The sequence below is a fragment of the Camelus bactrianus genome, chromosome 36, assembly GCF_048773025.1.
Source record: "Camelus bactrianus isolate YW-2024 breed Bactrian camel chromosome 36, ASM4877302v1, whole genome shotgun sequence".
NCBI classification, from domain to species: domain Eukaryota; kingdom Metazoa; phylum Chordata; class Mammalia; order Artiodactyla; family Camelidae; genus Camelus; species Camelus bactrianus.
In genome coordinates, this window is record NC_133574.1 from 526,725 (window position 1) to 554,248 (window position 27,524).

General features: G+C 54.7%; 1 long non-coding RNA gene across 16 annotated transcripts; it reads right to left on the bottom strand.

The window, feature by feature from the left end:
- Positions 1-1,281: 1,281 nt before the first annotated feature.
- Positions 1,282-17,143, bottom strand: LOC123615414 (uncharacterized). 16 transcript variants are annotated; one of them, XR_012504321.1, is made up of 11 exons: positions 16,915-17,138; positions 16,493-16,657; positions 15,872-16,141; positions 15,026-15,149; positions 14,355-14,451; positions 13,954-14,203; positions 12,291-12,895; positions 11,703-11,931; positions 4,110-11,580; positions 1,780-1,878; positions 1,282-1,410 (listed from the first exon to the last, which is right to left on the bottom strand). It is a non-coding gene; the product is annotated as an uncharacterized LOC123615414 (long non-coding RNA). The 16 variants fall into 16 exon arrangements; XR_006722982.2 differs by having other exon boundaries at positions 1,780-11,580; positions 16,915-17,141; XR_012504333.1 differs by lacking the exons at positions 1,282-1,410; positions 1,780-1,878 and having other exon boundaries at positions 6,734-10,165; positions 10,287-11,580.
- Between the last annotated feature and the right edge of the window lie 10,381 nt (positions 17,144-27,524).

Below are 27,524 nucleotides of genomic sequence, written 5' to 3' on the forward strand. Positions count from 1 at the left end.
GGCGGCTAAACCAGCAGATTCCTGAGCCCAGAGCTCAGAATTCCTGGGCTGGGGCCAGGAATGCACTTTTAAAAAAAAAAAAGGCCCCGTGTTTTTGTAATTACCCCACATACAACATAATTGCAAACGTTCAAGAGGAGGCCTTTGTTACCCCACAGCGTAGTAACCAGCGGTTCTTTTCTATTTAAAGACCACGCTTTATGGGGGGGAGTGGGGTGGGGAAAGCCGGCACGTTTTAAGCCAGCAGAGGAATTCAGATGGGCGTATTCCCAGCAGATCCAGGGGAGATTTCCGACCTGCCGGATTCCTCAGCCGAACCGGCTGGCTGTGCTGTGGATCAGCGCTGCCAGGGCGCCGCCAGCCCCAGCTAGCCACGTCAGTTTACACAGAAGAGGTTTAGAAGGAGTTCAGATAAATCCCCGCTTGGCCCCAAAGAGCAGGAGGGCGTCCCCAGCGTGTGCCCCCTCAACCAGCCCTGGGGAGGTCACCCCTGCCCATACCTGGCCACACCCCCCTACTTCCTGGGGTACCTGCCGTGACCCCCAAACAGAAGGAGCCAGGCTGGCTTGCCCAGGGGCTGCCAGCAGCACCCCAAGGAAGCCCGGCTCCCCAGGGTTGCACCCCAAGAAACTCTGGGTCCCCCCGAGAAATCCCCAGCACTGCCCCCCCAGCACCGCCCCCCCCACCGTCGACTCCAATTATTTTGTGAATTGTATTTTCATTCTCCGGAGAAAACACAGTGTCTGTGTCCTCTGCCAGGTTCTCTGTTCTGCCAACGTCGGGTGGAAGCCCCCTTGGGTCTCCCCCCCAGGTCCTGTCGTTCCCTGGAATTAGGAGCTGGGAGCCGGGCCCCGGCCTCTCCCCACCGTGCCGCCAACCACGGGGCCTGGTCCCTCGCTGTCTGTTCCAGCAGCTTCACTTTCAACTTTTTTTAACAAATGAGTAAAATAAATACCCAGCGATGTTCCCGCTTTCTTTCCACTTACGAACCCTCCAGAGTCCAGCGCGAAGCCCCCCGTTTCTGCCCCAGCATCCCCAGCCCCACCCGAAGGCCTCGGTCAAGAGCAAATACTTCCTCAGAAGTCAGACACCTGAGAGATGCCCACCGCCCCTGACACAGGATGGGGGGCAGGTGGGGGGCCGGGGGGGGCCGGTGCGCCCTCTCTGGGCACATCTGGGCTGCTGCGGTTGGACCCTTGGAAGGCGAAGATCTCGCCAAGAAACTCAAGCACTTGGATAAGCTATTGATGAAAATGAAACGTTCTTACGAGCTTTGCAGGCTCCAGGATTTATTTCACATGGAGAACCCCCAGTTCTGTAAAGGGACGTGTGACAACCATCACATGCCTGCCGTAGCCTCCTGTGAGCCGGGACGTCCTCTGCCAACGTCGGGGTTCTTTGTGTATCAGTCTGGTTGAACGAAAGATCCCACTTAAAAAGCTGGTGGTGGGTGGGGATAGCTTAGTGGTAAAGTGTGTGTGCTCAGCATGCACGAGGTCCTGGGTTCGATTCCCCAGTACCTCTATTAACAAAAAGTAATAATAATAAATAAAAAATTTTAAAAACCACAATGGTAAAAAAAGTTTGCAAAGCATTCACGAGGTTCTCACTGGTGATTCATAGGTGAGGACACCGCTGCACGGGCTACAGGCGTCTCTGGTTTCTCCATCAGCTGGACACGCCCCTCCCCGCCTCCACCTGACCCCTCCTGCTGGGTTCCACCCCTTCCCCGGGGGCCTGCTGGGGCCGGGCCACCTGCCACCTGGACAGGGGTTACACCTTGTTTGACATCTCGGAACCAAACTTCTGCGTGTCCAACTCAGGGCTGTCCTGACCTTCGGCAAAGAGGGAACGGCTTCTGAGCCTTGCGGTCGCAACCTGAAAATGCTCAGAGAAAGAAAAAAAGTCAAAGTGGTCGTAATCAGAGACCTTTCCCCTGATGGGTCTTGATTTCAGATTTCAACTTTTACCTTCGAGGTGAAGGCCAAGAAGTGACCAAGACGTCCCTGTGATTTCGTGGGTTTAACAAACACTCTTCTGAGCACTGAATTTCGGTGCTGCCCCGGGTGCCCAGCTCCAGGCCCCACAGCCACGCTGGGGAGCCCGGGGACGCCCAGGGACCTGGGCCTACCTTCCGGCACCTTCGCTCCTGAATTAAGCTGCCTCCTTTGGCCTCCACTGACCCCCAGAGGAAGGAGGTCGTTTCCTGCTTTGGAGAAACCACTGCAGGATGTGCTGTGGGCCACACAACCCGAGGTTCAGGTGCAGAGAAGCTCCCTGCAGCCTTGTTGAGAGTGAGGAGAAACCGAACAGGTGAACACCTGGGAGTGAGGCCGGAGGGAGGGGGCAGGGCACGGCCATTCAAGGACCCACACAGCCATCAGCACCGAGAAGGCGGAGACTCAAGTCCCAGTGACCTTGAGCGTCATTACGCGCTCACTGCGATATATTAACATGGATATGGGCCTCCTGCAGGTGCCAGAACAGTCCCCATAAAAGGTCAAAAAGTGGGCGGTGGCCCAGGTCCTGGGACTCCCCGCCCCTTCCCCAAGGTAGCGGGAATAACCCTGCCACTTGTTAGCACATGAAGCCACCCAGCCCATAAAAACCAGCCACCCAGCACCTCCTGGCCTTTCTCTTGCCGTCTGAGTGAGATGAGATGGCCCGCACTCTATGGAGCATGTATCTCTCTGAATAAATCCACCTTCACTCAGCTGTGGCTCGCTCTTGAAGCCGCGTGAAGCCCAGGACCCTCACGTGGCGGGGCACATCCCAGGGGCTCGGCAGAGGCCTGGGGCACGGCCCTCCTCTCGCCCCACTTTCCTGCATCACAAGGGCGCCCTGTGGGCAGGGGGCTGTCTGTGCTTCACAAGCATTAACTGGTCTTATCCTCTCAGCAGCCCCATGAGGTACATGCTGTTGTCTCCACTTCAAAGGAGGGAAACGGAAACTCAGAGAGGGTGGGTTTGGACTCAGCCTGCCCTGACTCTCCAGGGGCACCGTGAGGGGCCGTGTGACTGAGGCTGGATCTGCCCACTTAAAGTGATGCTTCACAGCTGAACTGTCCATCGACAGAGGACTGGATAGAGAAGATGTGGTGTATTTATACAATAGAATACTACTCAGCCATAAAAAAGAGTGAAATAACGCCATTTGCAGCAACATGGATGGATCTGGAAATGATCATTCTAAGTGAAGTCAGTCAGACAGAGAAAGACATATGATATCACCTATATGTTGAATCTAAAAAAAATGATACAAATGAACCTGTTTACAAAACAGAAACAGACTCACAGACATAGAAAATAAACTTATGGTTACTGGGGGAAATGGGGTTGGAGGGATAAACTGAGAGTTTGGGATCTGCAGATACTAACTACTACGTATAAAATAGGTAAACAACAAGGTCCTACTGTACAGCACAGGGAACTATATTCAATACCTTGAAATAACTATAATAAAAAAGAATATGAAAAAGAAAATGTGTATATATAACTGAATCACAATGCTCCACACCAGAAACGAACACAACATTGTAAATCAACTATACTTCAATTAAAAAAAAACGTAATTTTAAAAAATGATGCTTCAAAGAATTTTCTTAGCAGAAGATTTTGCTCAAACTGTCTCAAGTTATACGGGAAAGACATGCTCACACATAGAAAAATATGCTTAGAAGTAATCTTGGAAGAAGATGCTGACAGTGATAACCTGGGTTATCTCTGGGCGGTAGGAAGACTGACAATTGTGGACCTCATGTGACACTTCAATTTTTTGGTATTCCATCATGGGCTTGGACTGCATTCCTAGTGTGAAAAAAAGATGACATTTTCCAGTATTTTAAAAAGCTGTATCCTTTTGGGTTGGGCCCGTGAGCCTCGGAGACCCTGGAGCCCAGAGCAGGGGGCGACTGTTCTATGTCTCGTGGTCCCTGTGCAAGTTCCCCCAGCTCCTGCCTGATCAAACGTGGAGACGGTTTGCTAAGCAAAGCAGATCTCACGTCTCCCAACAAAAGTGACAAGACGCAGCCTTCTCCCCCGGCCGGCTCCCGCCGCATAGCTGGGATGCCGAAAGTCTCCCAAGCAGCATGGAAGGTTCCAAGGACCAACCTGGACGTCAACCTCTGAGTAAACAGTGTTGCTTTGCCAACATTCCTTTCTGGAGTGAATCTTCCAAGTCCTTCCTGCTGTTCGGTCTCCGGCCTCTGCCCAGCGTCAGGCCCCGTAAGGCCCTGCGGTCAGCGACGCACGGAGGGGCGGGCAGCAGGAGCCTCCTTCCTATACGGAAGGAACCTGGATTCTGCCCGCCCCTCCGCGTTGAAACGTGTGAGGTTGCCAGGTCAGGGTCATATTCACGTGGTCCTCGACGCACCCCTGGGGGCGTGGCTGTCCCCCTTCACGTGTGTTGAGGGGGACTGGAAGTTTGAGGGTTCGACTTCAGAATTCCAGCACAGGAAGGCGCCTGCTCCCTCCAGCGTCCTGTCTAAAACGGCATCGGACCTGAGGGGCGGGCAGACCAGGTGACCACGTGGTGTGAGGTGCTGAGCTCGGGGGGTCCCTGGCCAGGCCCAGAGGAGCTCAGGGAGGTCAGGGGATCCGGAAGACGGGTAGGGCTTTCCAGGTGACCCACGCGGGGATGGCTCTGGGGCAGGTGAGGCGGGACACACCCAGAAGCCAGCAGGAGACCCCTCCTGTTGGGTCGGCAACTTTGCTTTCTGCGGGACTTTTGTCTTCTTGCTGAATACAGGCACGCCTCGGTCAACGGCGGTCACCGCAGAGGTGACAGTCAGTGTCCCCGGCGATCATGTCTGCGCCTGACTCGGGGACCGATGTGCCAGGATCCCCTGCCAGGTCCCAAATCACTTTTATTTCACTGTGTCACTGCTGCTGAGGCTCCGGGCTGTCTCTGTCTGCTTTGTCCGCGTGGGGAGCCATGGAAACCAGGCGGTGGTGTCACCCTGGACACTGCTTCCCCTTGGAGCTCAGCCGTGTCACGTGACTCGAGCCGCAGAAACGGGCACGCGCTGCCCATCGGGGTTTTACCTTTCATCCGGAGAGCCAGCTGTGGGGCGTTGACTGGTGGCCCGTAGGCCTCCCCCAAGGGTCGGGGCAGTCACCCCCGGTCTTGGTCGTGGTGGTCAGTGAAGGCTCACTTCTGTCCAGTTAGTGGTCAGTTAGTAATTTAAGGGAGACTTCCTTAAATGCCTGACACCAGCATCATGAACTACCCTGCCAGTCTCTGCAGATTGGCTATGCGTTTGGACAGCCCAGGGACGGTGGGGCTGGACGGGCACTGCGAGGGAGCCTTGGCTTCAGCCCGCCCAGCCCAGCCCAGGCTGGGACACAGGACTGCCCACTCCGGGGGCCCCGGGGAGGGACACACTTATTCTTGCTGGCTGCACCGGGGAGGGCGAAGTCCGGAGAGGGTGCAGGACTGAGCAGAGCGAGGTCACCAGGGCATGAGGGTGGACGGACAGACCCATGCCTCAAACAGGGTCATCTTAACGAGCAGGCTGAAGCCCACGTCTTCCTTCCTTTGTCCCTTCCCTTCTCTCTCCCCTCTCCATCTCCTCCTCTCTCTCCTTCTTCTTTTTAAAAAAAAGCCTTTCAGTCCAAACATGGTACAGATGCCAAATATTGACTCAGAAGGAATGTTAACGTTAGCTTTTGCACTGCCGGGAATTCATTAGACGCAGACCGTTTTTCGATTTTTCTCTAAAGCTCTGGAGCATTTGTTTTAAGTCTTGTTCTTTTTTTTCTTTTCCCAACTTTTTTAGCACTTTTATGGCGGTAGGGTTCCTGTACAGTAAACCACACATACTTCAGGTGTATAATTTGATGAATCTTGATAAATGTAGACACTCATGGAACCACCACCACAATCAAAGCAGCTAACATTTCCATCTCTGCTCAAGACCAATTTATCCCTTCCCACTGCCTTTACCCCCCCGGTATATATATTTTTTAAGTCTTTTTTTTTTTTTTTTTAACAAATGAGATGGGAAGTGTCCGAGGGCAGACCCACACAGATTAATACTCCATGCTCCATCTCTGAGAGACAAGAAGTGAGAATGTGAGGCCGCCGCCACCAGCAACCATGCACTTGGCTGTTTGGAAAAACCCAGCCCTGCTCCACCTTTGCAAATCCCCCTGGGCCGTGTGGTCGAGGTCGGGCGTGGGGAGTTTTCTAAGATCAAAAGCAGCTGTTTCTCTAACTACGCTCAGTTTCTTGTCATAAGCTATGGTGGAAAAGAATCTGAAAATAGAGGTATATTTACGTCGACGTGTAACCGGGTTGCTGTGCTGTACACCCGAAACTAGCACAGTAAATCAGCTACACTGCAAGGAAGAATGAAATGTGGAAACAGAGCAGCTGTTCGGTCTGACTTAACCATCAGGCTGAGTCAGGTACCCAGACTTGCCTTCCTAGACTGCCCTCCCACTTACGTCTCCAATGCCTCTGTCTTGTTGGCTTTGCTTTTGTAGCTGCGGCAGAAAGAGATCTGCTGAGTGTCTTCAGCAACTAGATGAGCAAATTCAGACTCAGTGGGCACAGCGTCCAGCTTACACAGCCCAGTAGTGGGACGACCATTCTCAGACCTGGCATGTGCGAGTCTCACTCTCTGCCCTGTTGGAAAAAGCACAGCTTCTCAGGCTTTACCTGCACACTTTGCAGAAAAATGTGTTACAGCAACAACCTGGATCCGGGCGAGAGACCAAGCAGCACTCGGAAGGTTGGAGAACTCAGGTTTATTACACCAGCAGGCCCTCAGGAGTTAACACCCCAAGCTCCGGACCCCGTCTGCAGGTTTACACAGGCCTTTATAGGTGCCAGTTTACACTTTGCAACATCATATGCAAATGAGGTATAACAAAAGTTGACTAATTAGGAACAAGCTTTGTAGAAATGGACCAATCAGGAGGGAGAGAAATAACAAATCAGGAGGGAAAGAAATAACCAATCAGGAGTGAGGGAAATGGACCAATCAGGAGTGAAGGAAATAACCAATCAGAAGTGAGCTCAGGGAACCAATAGAATTTTAGGGGTAAGTAAGCTGGTTCAGAGGCAAAAAGTGAGACGGAGCTGCTGGGCCAGGGGACCGGGTGGTGCCGGCAGGAGAGCAGTGGCCCTGCCTGGGGTCCTGCCGGTCTTTTTTATGGGGCTTCCCGCCTCCCACTCATATCACCAGGGGAAGGGGTCGTGTTGAAACACAGATTCTGACTCCCGAGGTCTGGGCTGGGACCTGAGATCCTGAATTTCTAACAAGCACCTGCCGCTGGTCTGGAGGCCGGGTCTGAGCAGATCAGGATGGAGACGGGAAATGGCCATCCCCAGCGGGTCTCGTGGAGGCGAGGTTGCCTACGGGTGGTGGGGCTGAGATGCAGAAACCACGTGACCTGGAACACGAAACAAACACGGCCAGAGTCACAGGCTTTCCGGGTCCTGTTCGCTCCGTCAGGAAGGCACCCTAAGTTCCAGTGCGCCTCCTCGACCAGGTTGTTTTTTTTTGTATGAAAGGAGCGTTTGTTCTGACTGGAGCAGGATGATTCTCCAACACATTAGCCTGCCATCCTCCTGGTCTGCCGGCTTTCTGAACAAAGTCGCTCTGCCTTGCCCCAACACCTCGTCTCCCGATTTACTGGCCTGTCATGCGGCGAGCAGGACGAGTCTGGACTCAGTAACATGTTGGGGACGCTGTTGCCGGGCAGTGGGCTCAGGAGAGCAGGAGATTGCTGAGCAAAGGCAAGACAGCCCCTCCGTGTGCCCATAAGTCAAGGGGAGACCCGGGAGGTTCTGCAGGGCGGTGGCTGCTTCCATCCATCAGGGGGAGGACCTCAGTGGGCAGGGGGCCCTCTGCTCCCTCAAGGGCAGCTGTCCTGCTGTCCCCGTGGGAGTCAGCCAGCCGGGGGATGGACCGGTCAGGGCCCTGTGTGAGCGGAGCGTGAATGTCTGTGTATGTAGCACCGGGCTGGGGAGAGTGGGAACGGAGGGTCCCCAGGTGCCCGCCGACCCCACGCCGCCTCCCCTCTGCTTGGCCACTGGCCTGTGTCCTCAGCCACGTGATCCGGAGCCACCCACAGCGTGTGGAGCCGCCAGCAATGCACCGCGGTCTGTCTCTGGGGCGGGCTGGCCAAATGGTGGCTGTGACTTGGGCAAACATTAAAACAGAGTCTCCCTCGGGCCCAGCTGAGCTCGTGGGAAATCCAAAGGAGTTGGTACCAGCGCCAGGGGACACAGCGAGTGGTTGCCTTTCCCGCCCCTCTTCCGCTACCCGGGGCTGCACTCTCTGGGGTCAGGAGACGAGAGGGCAGGGCCGGTCCAGCCTGCTGCTTCCTGCCCCAGGGCCTTGCTTCGGGGGCTTTGCTGCCACCTCGCCAGGGGAGTGCCTGGTCTCAGTGGTCTTCATTACCCAGAGGAATCCGGGAACGTGGGGTTAAGGCATTGTTGGAAGCAAACCCAGTGCTGGAAAGGGACTCAGGTTCTGTGAGGGTCCCTCGTGTTGCTGGGAGGGTCCTGGCTCGCTTCACCCATCAGTTTCACCCTGAACGGAGCGATGGATCATTTGCTTGGTAACGTCAGCATTTACTGAGCATGTGCTGTGACGTTCGCTGTGCAAGGCCGGCCCCCAAATCAGGCAAGACAGACACGGAGGAGAGCCAACTCTCATCCCTGCTCTGAACAGACTCACAGCCCAGACCCCAAAACTGTCTTCATTTCCCAAAAGAGCCTTCATTGCAGAGGCTGCCTTTGATTTTTGAGAAATTCTGTCTTCAGTGCTTCATGACCAAAAAACCCTGAAGAACGGTCCTTGTCTTACCGTCTTTGAGAGTTTCCCTGCAGCCAGGGGGGTGCGGGCCCAGGAGGCCGGTTCACGGGCTGGGAGGGGACATCCTGTTCCGTTTGTCTTCCAACGCTGGCCTATTTTAGTCCCTAAAATGTCAGTCATTCCACTGAGGTTTCGTAATTAGAGGGTCCCAGCCGGCCCTGCACTCATCTTCTGACAAGGGAGAGGAGCTGGTCTGGTTTTGGATTATGAAACAGCCAAAAAAAAAAAAACCCCAAAACACTGAGAACAGAAATGACTACAAGTGCATAATTTCCCAGGCAGGCCCACGGGGACCGGAGTGATGGGAAAGTCTCAGACACGCTGGGGGGCCCTCGGTTCCGCGTTCCTCGCTCCACCCAAGGCGGATGTGTGGGTTCGACGTCTCAGAGAGACTTTTCGTCAGACCCCACCACACGAGATGGATGGGTTTTCTCTCCCAGGCTTCTCCCTTGTTATTGTTGAGAAGGTTGCAGTCATGTCTCCATCTGACATGGCCACCCAGTTCATCGATACATTCGGGGTGGTTTGAGACGAGGAGCACGTTGCGTTTTGAAAGAAAGCAGTCAATGATTCACCTCTCTCTCCGCCCCCAGGAAAACTGAAAAAAAAAAGAAAAATATTTCAGGAGAGAGAAAACTTCCTAAAATGCAACTCAAGGTTCTGGCCCCAAATGACCTCTCTGGTGACCGTGGGTAAACTTGTGGGTTTCTGCTTCTCTGGAAGGTCAAAAAGAAAACCTTCCACAGGCCCCCGCTGGAGCTAACTTCTAAAATTGATTTAAATTTTAGTTTTTTAATTGAAGTGTAGCTGATTTATACAGTTAGTTTCAGGTGTACAGCAAAGCGATTCGTCTTACGCACACACACATGCATATTTACACATCCATTCTCAGTTTCTTTTCCATTGTAGTTTATTACGAGAAATGGAACGTAGCTCCCTGCGCTCTCCGGAGCCAACCGCGAGTGACCGTCCCTGAGAGTCACTGAGGGCAGGGTCAGGACACAGCTTCCGGCTTCCACCCTGGACCTTCTGAATTAGAGCTGCTGAGAGTGGGGCCCAGGAGGGGCATTTTTAAGTGGTTCCCCGGGGTGACTTCAGAGTCTAAGGACTTTAGAGTTGCTGGTGTCAATGCTGGGCGGGTGGGTTTGCGCGGGGGCTGGGCTTCACCCCGCCTGTGCCCTTGAACTCTTGATTCCCCATCAGACGGCACCGGGAGTCTGAGGCGATGGCTCCGCCCTGGCTTGAGTGGAGTCCGGACCGTCCGAGGCTCCCTGCGGAGTGGAGGCTCTCGGAGGCTGCCGGGGCGGGTCGAGAGGTGGACAACCCAACCTGAAGGGGCTTCCAGTGATGAATGATGGAACAATTTCAGTGTCAGAAAGGAGAAAAGATTTCTCTGGACCAGACCCATCAGTGGCTTTAAAATCCTTGGGTTCACCCGTGGTAAGAAGTGGAAACTCACCGGTCACTCCAAGGACGCTCGACAACCTACACATTTTAAGCAGGAATCCTGTATTTATGCTGCGTCCCTCTGGGTGACTGGACGGCCGGATGTCGGCACCTCTAAGGAAGGGACCGTGCTCGTGGTCTCTGCTGTCTCCTCAGACCTTGTGGGGCCCTGTGTTTGTCAGGCCAGGACAGCGAGGCGTTTCTCCACCAGCAGAGCAGCCTTGCCTCCACATCGTGATTTCCTTGTCCACCTGCGGGAGCATCCGCTCCGAACTCCCACTGCGAAGCCTGGTTGGGGTGGACCCTCAGTAGCTGTGCGGGTGGCTGGGGCCCCGCATCCCCCTCTCGGGGTGGGGGCTTGGGGGGGTGGTCAGTTCCTAACTTCACGGACAGCCCCTCTCTCTGGTTTTGCTGGACGGGCTTCATCGCGAGAGGGTCACGCTTTGCGGAGGAGGGGGCTGTGTCTGAGCCTAAATGACCTTGGAAGGCGGGTGGGGACCAGGTTCACGTCCCGGCTCGGATCCCTCCCCGAGGAGGGACAGACAGCAGCATGGCCTTGGAACACCAGAGCACTGGGTGCCTTTCCCTCGCCTCCAGGGGGTGGGGGCCCCTGAGGGCGGGAGCTCGGCCCGGCCCCCCTGGAGCCCAGACCCCAGCTCCCTCTCCAATGTTTCCAAACTGAGCTGACATGACAGCTGAGGCCCCCGTCAGCTGCCTGGGGGCCCCTGTGTCCACTGTCCCCCGGCCCTGCTCCTGGGCAGGGACCCTTATCCAGGGGCGTGGGTGCCAGGGGCACTGCCAGACTGTCGCCCTGTTCCCATGGGAAGGAGTGCAGGCCCCCCCATCGGTGCAGACCCCTCCGTCAGCTGCCTCACCTTCACCCCACAATCATCACTGAGGCTCACACCCTCCTTGCCAGGTGCTCATGCGGGCACCCGTCTCACCGAGACCCTCTCAAAACCCTGGGACGTGAGCGGGGCGTGGAGTTGACCCCCCTGCACAGAGCAGAACTGAGGTCAGAGAGGCGCTGTCCGTGGTCACTGGGCCAGGCCGGCCACCCCGCAGCACACACTCTGGGTTTCCTGCCAGGCCTACTTGACTGACCACGGGCGCACAGAGATGACCCCTGCGAGCCCTCACCAGCACCCCCCCCCCAAAATCCCCAAGGCCACCGGGCTCCAGGAAGTCACGTCTGGATGTTTACGGCTCCTCTCAGAAGACCTCCTGTCCTGATGTAATCCCCTCCACACAAAACCTCAGAATGATCCCATGTGAATTATGGACCGAAGGCCTGAGTCACAGGAACGCTGCAAAAACAAATCGTAAGTCATCGAAGGTATTTCGGACAAATGTACGCTGTCGGCCCCAGCGAGACCCTTCGGAGGCTCCGGGAGATTTCAGGCTTTAAAAGCACTGCAGGAATACTGACCTCTTTCCCTGGAACACACAGCTTCTCGCTGTTTCCCTCGTCCTCTGCCTCGTCGCTCAACTTTAAGACGACGGAAATGAGACTCAGAGTGAAACGTGGAGCCCCTTTTTCTGTGTGTCTTCGGTGAACCTGAGGCTTCCCGGGGTCACCCTGGGAGCCCTAAGCCCTTTGGGGCGTCTCGGGTTTGCGGTCTCACATAAACGCGAGCCCAGTTCCAGGCCAGGCTGACCTGGGCGAGAACAAACGGGCGTCGTCAGAGGAATAGTGTGCGTGCCTGGCCCTGGTGACCCAGTCCCTCCCTCTTACCGCCGGCCGGCTTCAGCCCCACGGCCGTCTCCACGCCAGGTGCCCGGAGACTGGACCTGGTGATTCCCTGAGCCCCTCCAGGCCACCACCCACCCGGACACAGCCTGCTCCTTCCCCGGTGACGTTCTTATTTTATGCAGCCCCCCCCCACCCCCGGGGGCTCTAGAACGTTCCACATGCACACCTCCCGTCACCCCCAGTCCACGGGCTCCAGGCATCTTCCCTTCCCGGGTGTGTCCCCTCCACCACCCCCAGGACCCACCTGCGTGGTGCCCGCCTCACCTGGAGACGGGGGGAGGGTCCCCGGGTGTGAGCGCCATCGTTCGGGGGCCCAGAGCTTCAGGAGGGAGCAGAGAGCCAGTCCCCGCGTCCTGCTCGGCCTGGAGTCCTGAGCTGGTACTTACGGCGAGCCTGTGGTTCTGGATGAACTGCCTGTAAGTCACCTCGTCTCGCAGGAGGAATTAGGGCAGCGCTGAATGAGAACTACAGCTTTTGGGGCAAAATCACTGCATTTGAATTATTAAAAAGTGAGTCTATCAAAATCCCAGGGGACGGGTCAGCTCATTTCTATGAGATGACACGTACACTGAGTATGTTTTTAAAGTTATCTCTGCCATTCCTTTCACATTCATGTTTGAAAAGACCGCAGCTTCCTTCTTCCAGTGCTGTGTTCGCTTCTGGTGCACAGCACAGGGACGCAGTTTATCGCACACGTACATCCCTGTTCACACGCTTCGTCTCTAGAGGCCATTGCGCGGTATGGAATACGGACACCCTTGTTGTCTACGGGGCTGGCCGCCCCGCCGTCCCCGTCTGTTGCTGCAGCCGTCAGGGCTACAATCACAACGCGGTGGAGCATTCGCGTCTCCGTGTTCTGCAGCCAGGGCCTGAAAATAGACGCAGGGACTGAAAATTACAGGACGTCGGTGAAATTCTAGGCCTCCCGAGGGTCCTGGAGGCCCGGCCCGCCCTCACAGAGTGTGCAGGAGTCAGAGGCGGCCAGGCACCTTTGCCTGCGGAAGAATCGGGAGCCGTGTGCCCCTTGAAGGCCGACCCCCTGACACCTGCAGCAGGCTGTGTCACCGGGCACCGCATGCCACCAGGATCCCTGGGCAAAGCCAGCCTCGGGGCTCGGGGTGTGGGGTCTGTGTGGGCTGTGAGCTGCTGGCCTCAGCCCCGCCATCAGCTCCTGGGCTTGGCAGGCGCAGGAAGACAGGGTACCTGACCGCGACAACGGAGGAAGGAGGCCCCGGGAGGCGGTGTGATGCCAGGACGGTGTTATCTGTGCCGACAGGGAGGGAGGGAGGGTGAGCCCGAGGTGGGCGGGTGTCTGGCCTTCTGGACCGCTGTCGCTGTCTCTGGGCCTGGGAGGCGGTTACACAGGTGTGTCCACTCTGGGATAATTCAGTAGGGTTTTCTGTGCCCTTTTCGGTGTGGTTGTTTATCCGTGGAGGTTTGAAAGAAATCCCAGAGCTGTAGTAAAGCCAGAGGGGAGGTGGGACCTCCCGGGGGGCAGGATGGGGTTCCCACCAGCCTGGGGAGGACAGGGCTCAGAGCTGTGCTGTTTGTTCAGAGAACAAGTTGCACAAAGGGAACAGGAACTCAGCAGGGGCTCAGACGACAGGTGATTCTCGGCATCACGAGGCATTGTCTCCCGTCTACTCTGCAGACTCCCGGAGGCTCGGCCTGGGTGATGCCCGTGTGCCAGGCGGGTTCGCTGCCCGAGCAGCTCTGTTCCCCCAGGAGAACTCCCCACAGAGGGAGGAGAGACGCGGTACGTGAATTAACAGCGATGGATACAGACACCAATGTCATCGAACCTGAACTGTGTGGCACGTCGGGGGAAAGCTCCCTGGAACCTGAATGAGATCCTACCAACAAGAAACACTGAACGCTTTGGAGCAATTGCGCTGTAGACAGAGAATTCATGCACGTGAAGACTCACCAGGTCCAGGAGCCGCGCCGTCGTGAAGATGAGGTCCCGGGACGGTCAGACGGCCTTGAGTTGGATGGGCCCTTCCTGTGCTTGGTCACATGAATGCATCACACAGAGCAGAGGCAGGCGGGGCGGGCCTCCTCTCTGGGATGCAGAGAGAAGCGAATGAGAGGGGCCACCAGCTTTCTTCTTTATCCCTCCTGGATTTTTAGCAACGACTTTTTAAAGACTGGATGCTCATCTTAGTCGTCAGACATCCCTAAGGGGAGAGAAAATAGACTTTGTATTTCTGAAAAGCAACATGGAACTGGCAGGCATCCAGAGCTTTAAATCTGACAGAATAATTAGCCTCCTGCAGAACTTGACAAAAGCGATTAAAAAAAAAAAAACACGAGCAGAGACTTATGTACAAGGAAGTCTTGCTTCTTTGGCTCTGACCCTGGGCTCTGTTTCCTGGGCTCAGTCGCGCTGGTTCTGCACCTTTTGTAAAAGAACGTTGCCTCGAGCCTGAAACACACAGGAGAGCCCATCCTCAAGGCTCTGGCCTTTAAGGGTGTAACAGTTTTCCGTACATACAGAGATAAAAAGTTGCGGAACAGAGACTAACACTTGCCTTGTGGGAGGTTTGCAGGGGCACCATGACCTGACCCATGGGGACAGACGTAAGAACAAAGGATTCCTGCAGCAAGAAGTTTGCAACAACCAGCCACACCCCCTCCCCTTTTAGCATAAAAGGAGCCTGAATTCTGACTTGGGGAAGATGGTTCTCCAGGACATGAGTCCCCCATCTTCTCGGTCTGCTGGCTTTCCGGATAAAGTTGCCATTCCTGTCCCAACACCTCAGGCCCAATTGGTGGCCTGTCGTGAGGGGAGCAGAATAAACGTGGACTCGGTAATAGTCTCCATCATATTTTAGCTGCTAACATTCCCAACTTTTTTTTTCCCTCTCCCCCACCCTGAAACAGACTGGGTGCATTTTCAGAATATGCAAAAGCAGAGGGTCCCTGCATGCTTGTGTCAGCGGTGGGGTTGCAGCCCGGCCCTCAGGCCCCGTCCCTCAGGCCCCGTCCCTCAGGCCCACCTGCAGGGCCCAGCTGGCCTCCAGCTTCCGGTTCCCTACTTTCGGTCTCGCTGCTCACTTCATTCTTAGCCTGAGTTTGATGCTTCCTCTTAGTGACATGCAAATTTCAAGCTGCCGCAGGTGTCTGGAAAGTTACCACCCCAGCGAGTCAGCTGTGAGGCCGGGATGGCGTGGGGGTTAATTTTTTTTAACTGTCTTGACTATAAGTTTTGAGTTTTCCTGTTGTCCTGTAAGGGGGACATCCTTTGAGGGGGGTGCTGGCAAGAAATTTGGGCTTCAGCCCTGTGCTCCCTCATCTGGAAAGTGGGGCCCAGGCACGCGCTCTCCTCGCCAGGCTTCTTAAGGGCCTGAGCGCCTTCTGCATATCGGAGGCTGGGGGTGTGGGTCTAGCAGGGAAGGGACAGGGTTCCAGAGGCAAACGGGCAGGGACCATGGTGGAGGAATGGGCGAGGTCTGGGAGGCAGGTAGAGAGGAAGGTGGCGACCCGGTGCTGGGGCACACACCGCTCCAGGCAGCGGTGGATGGGCTGGAGTCTCCCAGGATGGGGTCCCAGGCTCCTTTGTATCAGCACAGGGTGGATAGACGCGGGAGGCTGAGAGAGGCCGTGCACTTGGGGCTGGGCCGGGGACCCGCGGACAGCGTTGCATGTGGGACAGGGAAGGAGCGCGGTGCACGTGGCTCCCGGGACCCCTGGTTTATCGGTGAGGCTGAGTGACCTGAGACTTGCAGCCGGCACTGGTTTGAAGAGCTTTCTCCGTGCTGCAGAGCGCAAGCTAGAGATACAATGTAGGTTGTGACAGTCGGTCCCACCGCCGGGACGCCTTTTGCATCCCCACCTGGGCTGACCTGGGCTGTCATGGGAGGGCACTTCTGCTGCCGGTGCCTGGCGTGGACTCTGGCCCGGCTCTGCCCTCGAGCGAGGAGGCGGTGGCGACGGCTGGTTGCCGGGATTCAAGTCAGGATGACGGGGGTCGTCGGCAAGGACCGTCTGGGGAAGCAGTCCGCATTATGTGCACCACTGGGGACCTATGATGGCAGCCCCCGCTGGCCCCGCTGGGACAAGCTGGTGTTGAGGAAATGGCACACGATGCTTAGGGACCACGTGTCTCCGGGGGCCTGTGAAATCCGTAGTGGGATGAGCCTCCCCCTGCCCCAGCCCCGGGCCTCCCCTCTTCTCCCACCCTCACCCCCCACACCAGCTTGGATGCTTGTTTTTAAAAACTCAGGTTAATAACAAGAGTGGAGCCTTGAGGGGCCAGGTGCTTAGGTCTGTCACGGACGGAATGCCTGTGTCCCCCAGGTTCATAGGTTGAAGCCCGACCCTGAGTGTGATGAGGTCATGGGGGGGCCCTGATGGGGTTAGCGCCCTTTGAAGAAGAGGAAGAGACACCAGCGCTCTCTCTCCCCCTCTCTCCCTCCCCCGTCCCCACCCCTGCCAGGAGAGGACACCAGGAACAGGGTTCTCACCAGGAACTAACCTCCCGGCACCTCGATCGTGGGCGTCCAGCCTCCAGAACGGTGAGGAGTCAGCGTCAGTGTTGGCTTGTTGTCGTGACCCGAGCAGATGGATACAGGGTCTGATTCCAGGGAAGAAAGGTGCCTTCCTCCGGCTCCACCCACGCCTGATCCAAACTGGGGAAAGAAGGACTGAGACTCATTTGAATGCAAAGCTCCCCCCTCTCCGCAGGCTGACACTGGAGACTTTCTGAGTTAAAGCATCTTAACAGTCTAAGATGTGTTGCTGGCCAGTGCCAGCAGGTCAGAGACCACACACCTGTGTCCCCGGGTTAAACGACGCGGGAGACAGGTTCCCTTGAAATCCGTGCATTTAACTTGGGTTCAGTTTTGTTCCCTCGTTCTTCTAGGAGAATTATAAATGTTAGTCTCACCCGGTTTGGAACCACACCTTGGGAGTGAGTAACAGCTTCCTGGCTTCGGTTCAGCCGGGTTCCCGCCACGGCCCCTCCGCCGGCCCCTCTGCCTGCGCTCGGTCCTGCCTCCGAGAGGGTCTCCGGGCTGAAGCTGGCCGTCACTCACATTCACAGCCCCATCTCCTTATTCCTCTGTATTTTTCAGAGAGGGGGAAAAAATCGCTTTGATGCAAGAGTCAACTTCCAAAACTATTCAAAGCACGCCGAAAGTCAACAGACTTCGGCCAAAGAATGTAATGATCTCAACATTTTGTGCTTAATTTATGAAAATAAATCCTGGTCTGGAAAAGATACCTTGATTTGTTTCTCTTGGACGGTGGACGCGCGAGGACGAGGGTTTAAGAGAGACCGCGGCCCGGCACGTTTTAGCTGGTGGCCTCCACTACGAAGTCCGTGCCTAACTGGCCATTTTACGAAGCTCGTTACTGGGATGGTTGGAGAAATGACTGCTGAAAAAAAACTCAACGTGCTTCAGAATCGAACCAAACCGAACCAGAAGGCTACCAGAGGCAGCAGCTTGGTCTCCGGCCTTGCTCTTGGAAATGCGTGTGTGGGGAGGGTACAGCTCAGTGATGGAGCGTGTGCTTAGCACGCACGAGGTCCTGGGTTCGATCCCCAGTACTTCCATTAAAAATAAATCTGATTACCCACCCTTCCCCCCCAAAAAAAACAAAGAAAGAAAGAAATGTGTGTGCATCACGGAGGACAGGTGGGGTCTGTTGTCCTGTTCCCTGACCTCACCATCTAGGACCAGCCCTCAGTGGCAGGAAAGGGGCAGATGTCTCCTGCAGGTGGCCTGTTTCAGGGGCTGGGACCCCTTGCTAGTCTGAATGCTCCCCCTCCCCGTGATCCCAGAGCCCTTCACGCAGAGCCAGGGCCATCGCCAAGTTCTCTGGGCTGGGGAGTTCAAGGAGCAGGTAAGCTGGGCAGGGCTTTGAGGTGCTGCCACCCACTCTGTGCCAGGAAGAGCCTGACGTGGCCCTGGGGGCGGGTGCCCTGCCCACACCATCGCCCTCCCTCCCAGCAGAAAAGGAGTCACAGGGCTTTCGGGCTGGGAGGAGGCTGTGTTTAGGCCCAGGCACCACCCCGAAGGGATTCCAGACAGCCAGAAAAGGGGAGAGAGACGCGGGGCCTGCCAGTGCGTGGCAGGCGAGCGCACAGAGGGGCTCTGTCCTGCGCTGGGCTCACCTGGCTGTCAGAACCCAGGGGTCTTCCCCGCAACCCCAGCCACAGAGGCGCGTCCCGGGCCCGGGCCTGGAGCAAGTCGCTCACACATTTTATTAGTCCCGGCAAAGCCATAAACCGTCCCCTGGAATGCCACACTGCCCCCACCTCCCTGCCCCCCGACAGCCAAGCCTGAGCTGCAACCAGCTGGCAAGTCCAGGGCAGGCCACCTTCCCTTTGTTTTTATTACTCATTTAAAAAAAATTTTTTTAAACTGTTTTTGCTTTATCCCATCTCTGGGGAGAGAGGTAATCAGGTTTATTTATTTATTCACGTGACGGAGGGACCGGGGATGGAACCCAGGGCCTCGTGCGTGCTAAGCAGGCCCTCCCCCTTCCTTCAGTTTCAGCGGGAACGTCTCGGTTCACTGTGATGTCAGTTGTTCACGGTGGAAACTTCACTAAGGACCGAAATCAGGGGACACAAAGCGCAAGATCACTTGTACTAGTACGTACATCCACGAGCAAACGCTGAATACATGCACGTGTGTGGACGTCAGTGTGCGACATCTGCCATCGAGCTCGCGTGTACCCAAGCAAGGCGGCCTTAGTGCGTTGTTGTGAAACACGGCACTCACACAGAGCACTGACCAGTCCTTGCGTGACGCCTGGCCCGTGGCAGGAGGCCGCTGAGACCATCTTCCCTGTGCCCCCACCCCGGCCTCACTGGGGAACCACCATCCTGATGTGGGCACCCCCATTCTCTTCCTTTGTAGTTCACCATCTAAATATGTCTCCCTCACAGTCCAGTTTGCTTATTTCTGCCCATGTGGGAGGGAACGGGGGTCCCACGTACATACATGCGTCCCTGGGTCTGTGAGAGCAGGCAGGTAGCTAGAGATGAGCAGAGAAAGGGGGACACAGGCAAATGGCAGAAAACCATACATCTTGTGGACAACAGGGCTCCTGGGACAGACCAAGAAAAAACAGGACCCTCTGGATTGATTTTAAAAAATCCTTACCTTCTGGGTTGATAAGCGTCCTGGAGGCAGAAGGGTGGGACAGGGCAGGAATCCCCACCATCCGAATGCAACTTTCGATCGTTATGACCTCCGTCCAAATGTCACCTTTTGCTCATTATGACCTCATCCAACTTCCCAACCAAGACTAAATAAGGATGAAAAATCCCCCCTCCCCACCTGGGAAGGTGGGGCTGGGATGGAGATCAGGAAGATGACCCCAAACCCCTCCCCACCAATCAATATTCTGCCCATTCATTTTTACACTCACATAACGCGCTTGCTAAGGAAACACGGGGCAGCTACCCACCTGAGTCTGCCCGCTCTCTCCTTGACACCGTACTGTCTATCCCTTAATAAATCCTTGCTTTGATTTTTAACCTCGTGTCTTGTCTCTGAATTCTTCCTGTGACAAGACAAGAACCTCTCGACCCCAACGATGTCTTTCGCTCAGTTCTGCTCAGCAGAGGAACTCCCCACGTCGCTGACGTCCCTCACGCATCCGCACGGCGCCAGCGTCCGCCTTCACACGGATGGCCACGTTCTGTGTCCCTGTGTCCCTGGGCGAATTCGGGCGCTTCCCGGAGCTGGACTTTTACAAGCCCCTGTACCCTGCCTGGTGAGCAGGTTGTCATCCAGGCGATGAAAAGTGCTTTTCAGAGGGGGTTGCACCAATTTATTTGGGGGGCTGTTCCCCATCCTCCCAACACACGATGGTGTCAGGTGCCCATGAGGTTTCTCAGAGTCTCACTCTGGCACGACCAGAAATAGGTGACACGCGGGGGACACTCGGTCATGTCTGTAGGGTGGATGTGAAAACAACAAGTTGGACCAGATTATCTTTTTTTTTTTCTTTTTTAAATTGAAGTACAGTCAGTTTACAATGTTGTGTGTCAATTTCTGGTGCACAGCACAGTGTCCCAGTTATGCATGTACATACATTTATTTGTTTTCATATTCTTTTTCATTAAACGTTATTACAAGGTATTGAATATAGTTCCCTGTGCTGCACAGTAGGACCTTGTTGTTTATCTATTTTATATACAGTCGTTGTATCTGCAAATCTCCAACTCCCAATTTATCTCTTCCCACCCCCTTTTCTCACCCTGGTAACCTTAAATTTGTTTTCTACTTCTGTGAGTCTGTTTCTGTTTTGTAAATAAGTCCATTTGTGTCTTTTTTTTTTTTTTCAGATTCTATATAGAAGTGGTATCACATTGTATTTTTCTTTCTCTTCAGATGATCTTTAGTGTCTCTCACAACTCTGTTTACAGCGAATGCAATTAGACACATAATTACTTACTTAAGCCTCACATAAATCTGTATCTTATATAATTACAGTGCAGCTATACAGAGGCAGATTTAACTACAGATAGTTTTATTGCTCATTGACTGTATATTCGTCATTGGTCAGCTGTACGTATCAGCTACTTACTTGGTTATGTTCAGTAACTGAAGCATTCTCCATAGTGTGGACGACTGGTTTGCCCCTGTGTAACGAGGTTGCTGTTTCTCATCTGTAAAATGAGGTAATGACCCCTGCCCTGTAGCGTGGTCCTAAGAATTAAATGAGCAGCCAGACCGGTTTCTGCTACACAGTAAAATTTTAACATATGTTCATTTCCTTCCTCCCTTCCTTTCCTTAAATAGTATTTACAGAATAACACTTAGATGTCCACTTATCTGAGTTTTTTGATTGTTTAAAGTTTAGGTAAGGGCTTTCCTCTTCTCATTCATGAGCTCCAAACCCCTGTAATCTAGCTGGTGGTGTAATCTAACTAAATTCCGTTTTCTAGTCCACAAATGATAAATGCTGGAGAGGCTGTGGAGAAAAGGGAGCCCTCCCACACTGCTGGTGGGAATGCAGTTTGGTGCAGCCACTGTGGAAAACAGTATGGAGATTCCTCAAAACACTAAAAATAGACTTACCCTATGATCCAGCAATCCCACTCCTGGGCATATATCCTCAGAGGGAACTCTAATTTGAAAAGACACCTGCACCCCAATGTTCACAGCAGCACTATTTACAACAGCCAAGACATGGAAGCAGCCTAAATGTCCACCAACAGATGGCTGGATAAAGAAGTTGTGGTGTATTTACACAATGAAATACTACTCAGCCATGAAAAGGAATGAAATCATGACATTTGCAGCTACGTGGAAGGACCTGGAGATCATCATTCTAAGTGAAGTAAGCCAGAAAAAGAGAGAAATATATCACTTATATGTGGAATCTAAAAAAAAAAAGACATAAATGAACTTATTTACAAAACAGAAACAGACTCACAGATAGAGAACAAACATGGTTATCAGGGAGGGAAGGGGGTGGGAAGGGATAAATTGGGAGTTGGAGATTAGCAGATACAAACTGCTATGTATAAAATAGATAAACAGCAAGGTCCTACTGTACAGCACAGGGAACTCTATTCAATATCTTGTAATAGCCTATAATGGAAAAGAATATATGTATGTACATGTGTGACTGAAGCACTGTGCTGTGCACCAGAAATTGACGCCATATTGTAAACTGACTATACTTCCATTAAAAAAAAATTAAATTAATTTTTAAAAATCCTTTTTCTATTAAAAAAAACTGTATTAACCTCTCTCTCTGTCATTCTATCTTCAAAATCTTTTTTTTTTTTTTGTATGTCTCATCTATTAACCTGTAAGTCACCAGTCCTTTCTTAGATAGAACCTTTGCAGAGGCTGATTTTTAGAATGTGTGGACATTCCAGCATCATGACACCCAAGAATTCTTAATCGCCTGGACTACAGACCCCCTGGCGTGCGGATTTCCTGAGCGGAGCCACAGGCCTGCAGGCCAGATGGAAATAGCTGGATTTTGCTTTTTATGCACCATCTTAAAAAGCTTGGAGATTAGCTGGCTTTGCTTAAATCGGATCCCTTTTTTACACAGGGCTATTATAAGATGAAATATCTTGAAGACAAATGATACAATTATTTACTTTGACCTTTGATATATAATGCTGAGCAGTTAAATATGACCTTTTTGGAATCTTATTTTGAAAAATGGACTGGCTTCTATTAGAAACAAGTAGAAAATTCAGCTTTTTCCAAGAGCAACACATAAATTTTTTCAGTCATATATTACTCATATTAAACATGTGGTTATTGCATTACTAAAAAATATCGAAATAATTTATGACTCTTAGGAAATCTACAATGCTGGTCCTTATTTAGAAAAAAAAAAAGAGGGTTGGTGGATGGAAAGTTTTTTAATAGTTATTTTTCTTTGACTACGTTTAGCGTGCTTTGTTACAGAAAGCTTGCCAACAGAGAAACAAAGCTTTGTCCTTGAGCCTTAGAGAATGACTTCATTTCTCGTTTCAAATTTTGAAGAGTTAGACATGCCGTGGTTTTATTTTTTTAATGAAACCATTGGAAACCAAAGTCCTCCCTATTTTTAATGAGCCATGCCAGGGAACTGATAAATTAACATAACTCCCTGCTTCTCAGCCAATTTGTTCTTTCTCCTACATCGGAGCTGGCGTTTGGACAAGAGGAAAGGTGGCCTTGGCAGGTTGGGAGGAGCAGTATTTGGGAGGAGCTACGCCCCAGGACGGCGTGTTCGGGAAGGCGCGGCGGGGAGGAGGAGACGGCCCCCCTCTGGTGGAAGGTCTGAAGTCCTGGTTAACCCAGCACCCAGGCCTCCCGCCAGGTAGACCAGAAGCCCACCGGGCACCTGCCCCTGCTGAGGCCACACCGCCAGCTTTCAGGTCTCATCAGAAAGGTCAGGGGGCTCTTCCCTCACTCCGCGGACACACGGGCCCAGCCCCACCTGGGCGGATGCTCCTAACTCCACTGCCCAGGGCTTTTCCAGCTGTTCGCATTCACCCCAGACCATCTCACCTCATCAGCTCTCGAAGCTGCAACCCTCACCTGCCAGTCACATGCGCCCGAAAGTTCACGTCCAGCCGAGTCTCTTTCCTGCACCCGCTTCCCCGAGGCTGCTCCATGCTCCCCCAGCCTCTCATCGGACCAGCCACGTACCCTCATGTGTCTGCGTTAATTTTAGGCAACCCCCTACCCAGCGGCCGAGGCTAGAAATAATTAGTCTTGCTGTCGACTTGAGCTCTGTCATCGATGTATCCAATCAGCCACTCGTTTTGTTCTGTTGATTTGACTGCCTCGATCCCCCTCAAAACCACCCACTCTTCGCCATCCCAACCCTGCGCCTTCGTTCAGACTGTTCTCATGGTCTCTTACCTCTGCTTTCAAAGAGCTGCTTACCTGGGTGCTCCCTCCTGCCCTAACGACGGACAGTGCACCCAGACAACCTCCCAGACACGACGCAATTCCCATCCTCCTTCCTCTAAACACGGCAGTTCCACGGCCGTACGTCTCATTAAAGAGAAGCCTAAACTTCTTCACGTGGTCAGTGAAGAATGTGCCGTGATCAGACTCGGGTCTTTCCCGGCTGGGCTCTGATGCTGAACTGGGGGGAACCTGGTTAACCTGTCACGTGCAACCTGCCCACACCTCTGGGCTCTGGGGGTCCGAGTTCGCAGGGCCGAGTCCCTCACAAGTGACCGCCTTCGGGCTGCGCTCCCGGGCACATCCTCTGGCCACATGGCCTTTGTACGGAGAAGCTCCGTGGGATTTCTTCTAAAACCCGGTGGAATGCGTTGCCTACGACAAGGAGCCATAAATCCCTGCGCGAGTTCCCGTCCAGGAAACATTTAGTCTCTACGATTGGAAGCATCTGTCTTCTGCTGTCAAAAATTTAAATCTGCGTAACCTGGGGTCTCCTCTGGCTTTAAGTGCCAGAAACCTCGGAACCAGACGTGTTAGCCAAGAACTGTGAAGTGCTTACCTTCCCTGCCGGGGTCGCCGGACCCCTTCTGCTTCCTTTAAGTGGATCCTTGTCCTTAACCCCTGAAAGGCACTCCTGACCGCTCTCTAACGACCCGGAAGGCCTCTTGGGCTGGGACACGCTCCAAACAATGGCTTCTTATACGTTGGTTATTGCTCCAGCCTTCGCCCACGTGCTCTTTCAAAGTTGAGCTTTTTACCTGACCTGAGACAGGTCAATAAATCCTGCCCACCTCATCTTCTCTCTGGACCCCCTCTGTGTCTGCCGTTCCCACCTTGTTCACAGCCCACCTTCCCGGCCGAGGTAACTACAGTCTTCCTTTCCACCGCTGTGCATCCAGACCCTCTGCTGTCCCTCCGTCTTCCGAAGTTCCAGCCGAGCAGCCTTTCTAGACTCCATGTGGCGAGTGGGGGTCAGCTGTCTGCTGAGAAGGGCTTTTCTATTTTTTAAGAATTTTTTAAAATTGAAGTATAGTCGATTTACAAAGTTGGGTCAGTTTATGCTGTAGAGCATAGAGATTCGGTGATGCTACATACATATTCTTTCCATTATAGGTTTATTACAAGGGTGGGCGTAGTTCCCTGAGCTGCACGGCAGGACCTTGCTGTTCGTAGTTTAGTTTAGTTCTGAACTTTTTCTTACGAGGGCTCACGGCTGTATGTTTGCGTGTTACTCAGCGAAGAGAACGGTAGTGCTAAGCCTGGAATTTGCTGGTGAGAGTATTCAGAGGTACAAATGTACCCAGAGATTCTGGAAACTTCCCGCAGGAGGTGAGCTGGGGACGCCAATCCCTGCTCTCTGGGATTCTAGGTGTAACCAGATTTTAGGTGAAACTTTCCCTTTCGGCTCGGCGTCCAGATGGAGACTGAGCACCGTGGATGAAACGCTGTGTGTCGTGTGACCTGTTTTAAGGGTCTTTCCCACCTTGTCTTCTTCCAGGACAAACAAGGAAGCCGGGAGAATTTATTTGGGAGAGAATTACTGACGTGTGGTGCAATTTGTCTCCCTCCGTAGGGGAGTGAGGGTACGTCTCTGCCCCCTGAACCTGCCAGCTGGGTGAGGGGAGCCCAGGACAGGCGACCCCAGCAGCTGACAGCAGTCAGACCTCGTGCCTGGTCCTCACCCGGGGACAGCTCGAGGCGAGAGGCGGCCGGAGCACCGAAGGGAAGGTTGTGGTCCGAGACTGGTCCGTTCCTACGGACAGAGGGCTGAAGGTGGGGGTTTCCAGGGGCAAAACATGGAGTCCGGGGTGAATCATTTTGCCGAGAATCCGACCCAAGAGGGTGGGCGTTAACTGCTTTCCGCCTTCTGGCCCCGGGGAGGCTGCGCGGGCCCCAGACCATGGAGGTGGGATGGGGCCCAGTGACTGGCCGGGGCTACGGAGACATGAGCACACGATGCGGGCCACTCACTCCGGGTGGAAGCTGCCAGGGCCAGTGGACGATGTGGCTCATTCTGGGTCACCATGGCCGTCGAGGAGCCTCTCTTTCAGCCCGGGGGCCGGCGTGCAGACCACCCAGAGCAGCGCCCCCGCCAGCCCGCGAGGCCCAGGGAGCGCCAGGAGCCAGACAGACACGGAGACGTGGGGGTCTGCGGTGCCGCTGACCAGCCCCTCCCGACCGATGAGCCGTCTAGAGGGTCGGGGTGGCCCCAGGGAGCAAACACGGGAAGGTGGCGGCCTGGAGAGAGCGGAGATCACGGCACGTCTCGGGAGGCGGCCGGCGGGCACCCGCTGCAGGGGACGGTTCTGAGGAACCCGCCCCCGTGCCTCCTGAGAGAGAGAGGACACTGACACACGGCCATGGCAACTGTGTCACCGGCTGAGACCCTTCCTCCTCCATCTCCTCCTGGGAGAACCAGAGACAAGAGAGAGGAGCAGGGGAGGAGGAGGAGGGGGCACCGTGGCGTCTCGTCTGAGCAGGCTGCCGGGACACCGCAGACCAGGCGGCTCTCACGGATGTGGTGGCTGCGAGTCCAAGGTCAAGGTGCCGGCCGGGCGGGCTCCTCCTGAGCCCTCCTCCTCCTCGGCTTGGAGGCGGCCGCCTTCCCGCTGTCTCCTTACACGATCTTTCCTCCCTGGGAGCTGTGCTCATGGAAGACAGCTGTCAGCCGGGCCGGTGGGCGTCTGTGGGGGACACTTGGCTCTGCACAGTGACAACTGGAGCTGGAGAAGTACGTTCAGTGACAACGCCGAGAGGCGGGAACTTTGAGCAAATGCAGGTGGAAGCCGAGCATTCAGGGCAATTAACCCAGAAGGCAGTGCAAGGAGAAGCGGGTGTGTGGCTGGCACCTTGGTGTCGTAAAACCCCTGGGGAGTCTTCCTCTGGGCCAGGGTGGCCTCACTGTGGATAGGAGGGCCCTGGCCAGGCCTCTGTACGCCGTCAGAGGGCCGGCAGCCGCCCTCCCGCCTCCAGACCCCGGGATCCAAGTCCAAGTGAAATGCATCCGGGTCATAACACTGGGTCTCCAACCAAATCACTCCTGGAAGTCAGGGCCCAGTGGCCACCCTCGGGCCGGGGGCCCCTGAACGGCTGGGCCCGGCTGTCAGAGGCACTGGTGCCCCCCCAGCTCCCGGCCCTCGGAGACGTCCATGCGGCCTCCCCAGAGAAGCAGGCCCAGCCCAGGGGGAGGAGAGGGTCTCCTGGAAAGAGACCCTGGATGTGGGGGGTGTGGCCGTGGGTTACGTGTGGTCACGCATCGGTCAGCGCCAAATCTTTGCAGCCTCTGGAGGCTTTTTTCTGTTCCGTGTGGGCCGGTGGGAGAGTTCACCGGGACGGGAGGGAGGACTGAGTGTGAGCGAGGCAGGACTGAGGATGGGGGTCTGGGTCCGAAATGTCTTGAGCATCCAGAGCGAGGTCACACGCGTCCATGAACGGTGTCCACCAGCCACGCCTGTGGGGCCCCTCAAGAGAGGCGAGTTAGCTTCCCTTCTTAGAGCGTAATTCAGGAAAAAAACTGGATTGTGCGGCTTTCAGGCTCCAAGAAGGCTGCTGTGGGGAGAGAGCGCTGGACGCGGGGTGGGGGCCCGGACCCCCCACGCACGCAGCTCCCAGCTCCCAGGCTGGTGCCGGGGGTGTGATGCTCCGGCCCCAGGGCGAGCCCTGCCCCGCTGTCCTCCGGGCCTCAGTTTCCTCTTGGTGGACGGGCTCGTCCGAAGCAGACTGTCCATCATGAGGTTTGTGAAGAGTCCGGTGCCCCCGCCGGTGCTGGCGTCTCCGGGGCTGGAGGCAGCCTCTCCGGCCGGGTGCACCCACAGGGGTTTCCACTCAAAGGGATTTTAAAAATCTCGTTTACCACAATAGCCCATCAGCTGCTGAGCGAAGCTGAGCTGCCTGTGGGCACGGACAGGTGAGATGCACCGCCATCACTCGGAAACTGTAACCCCTTGCTTGTGTTCCAGGAACACGTGAGCAGTGTGGGGCAGCTCAACGCTCGTTTCGAGTCACTTTGCGACTGTCTTTCCGGGACTGAGGGTCCTTTTCCAGATACCCGTTCACTGGACACAGACAAGTGGAAAACGAAATCCATTCCTCACTCCCGAACGATTTA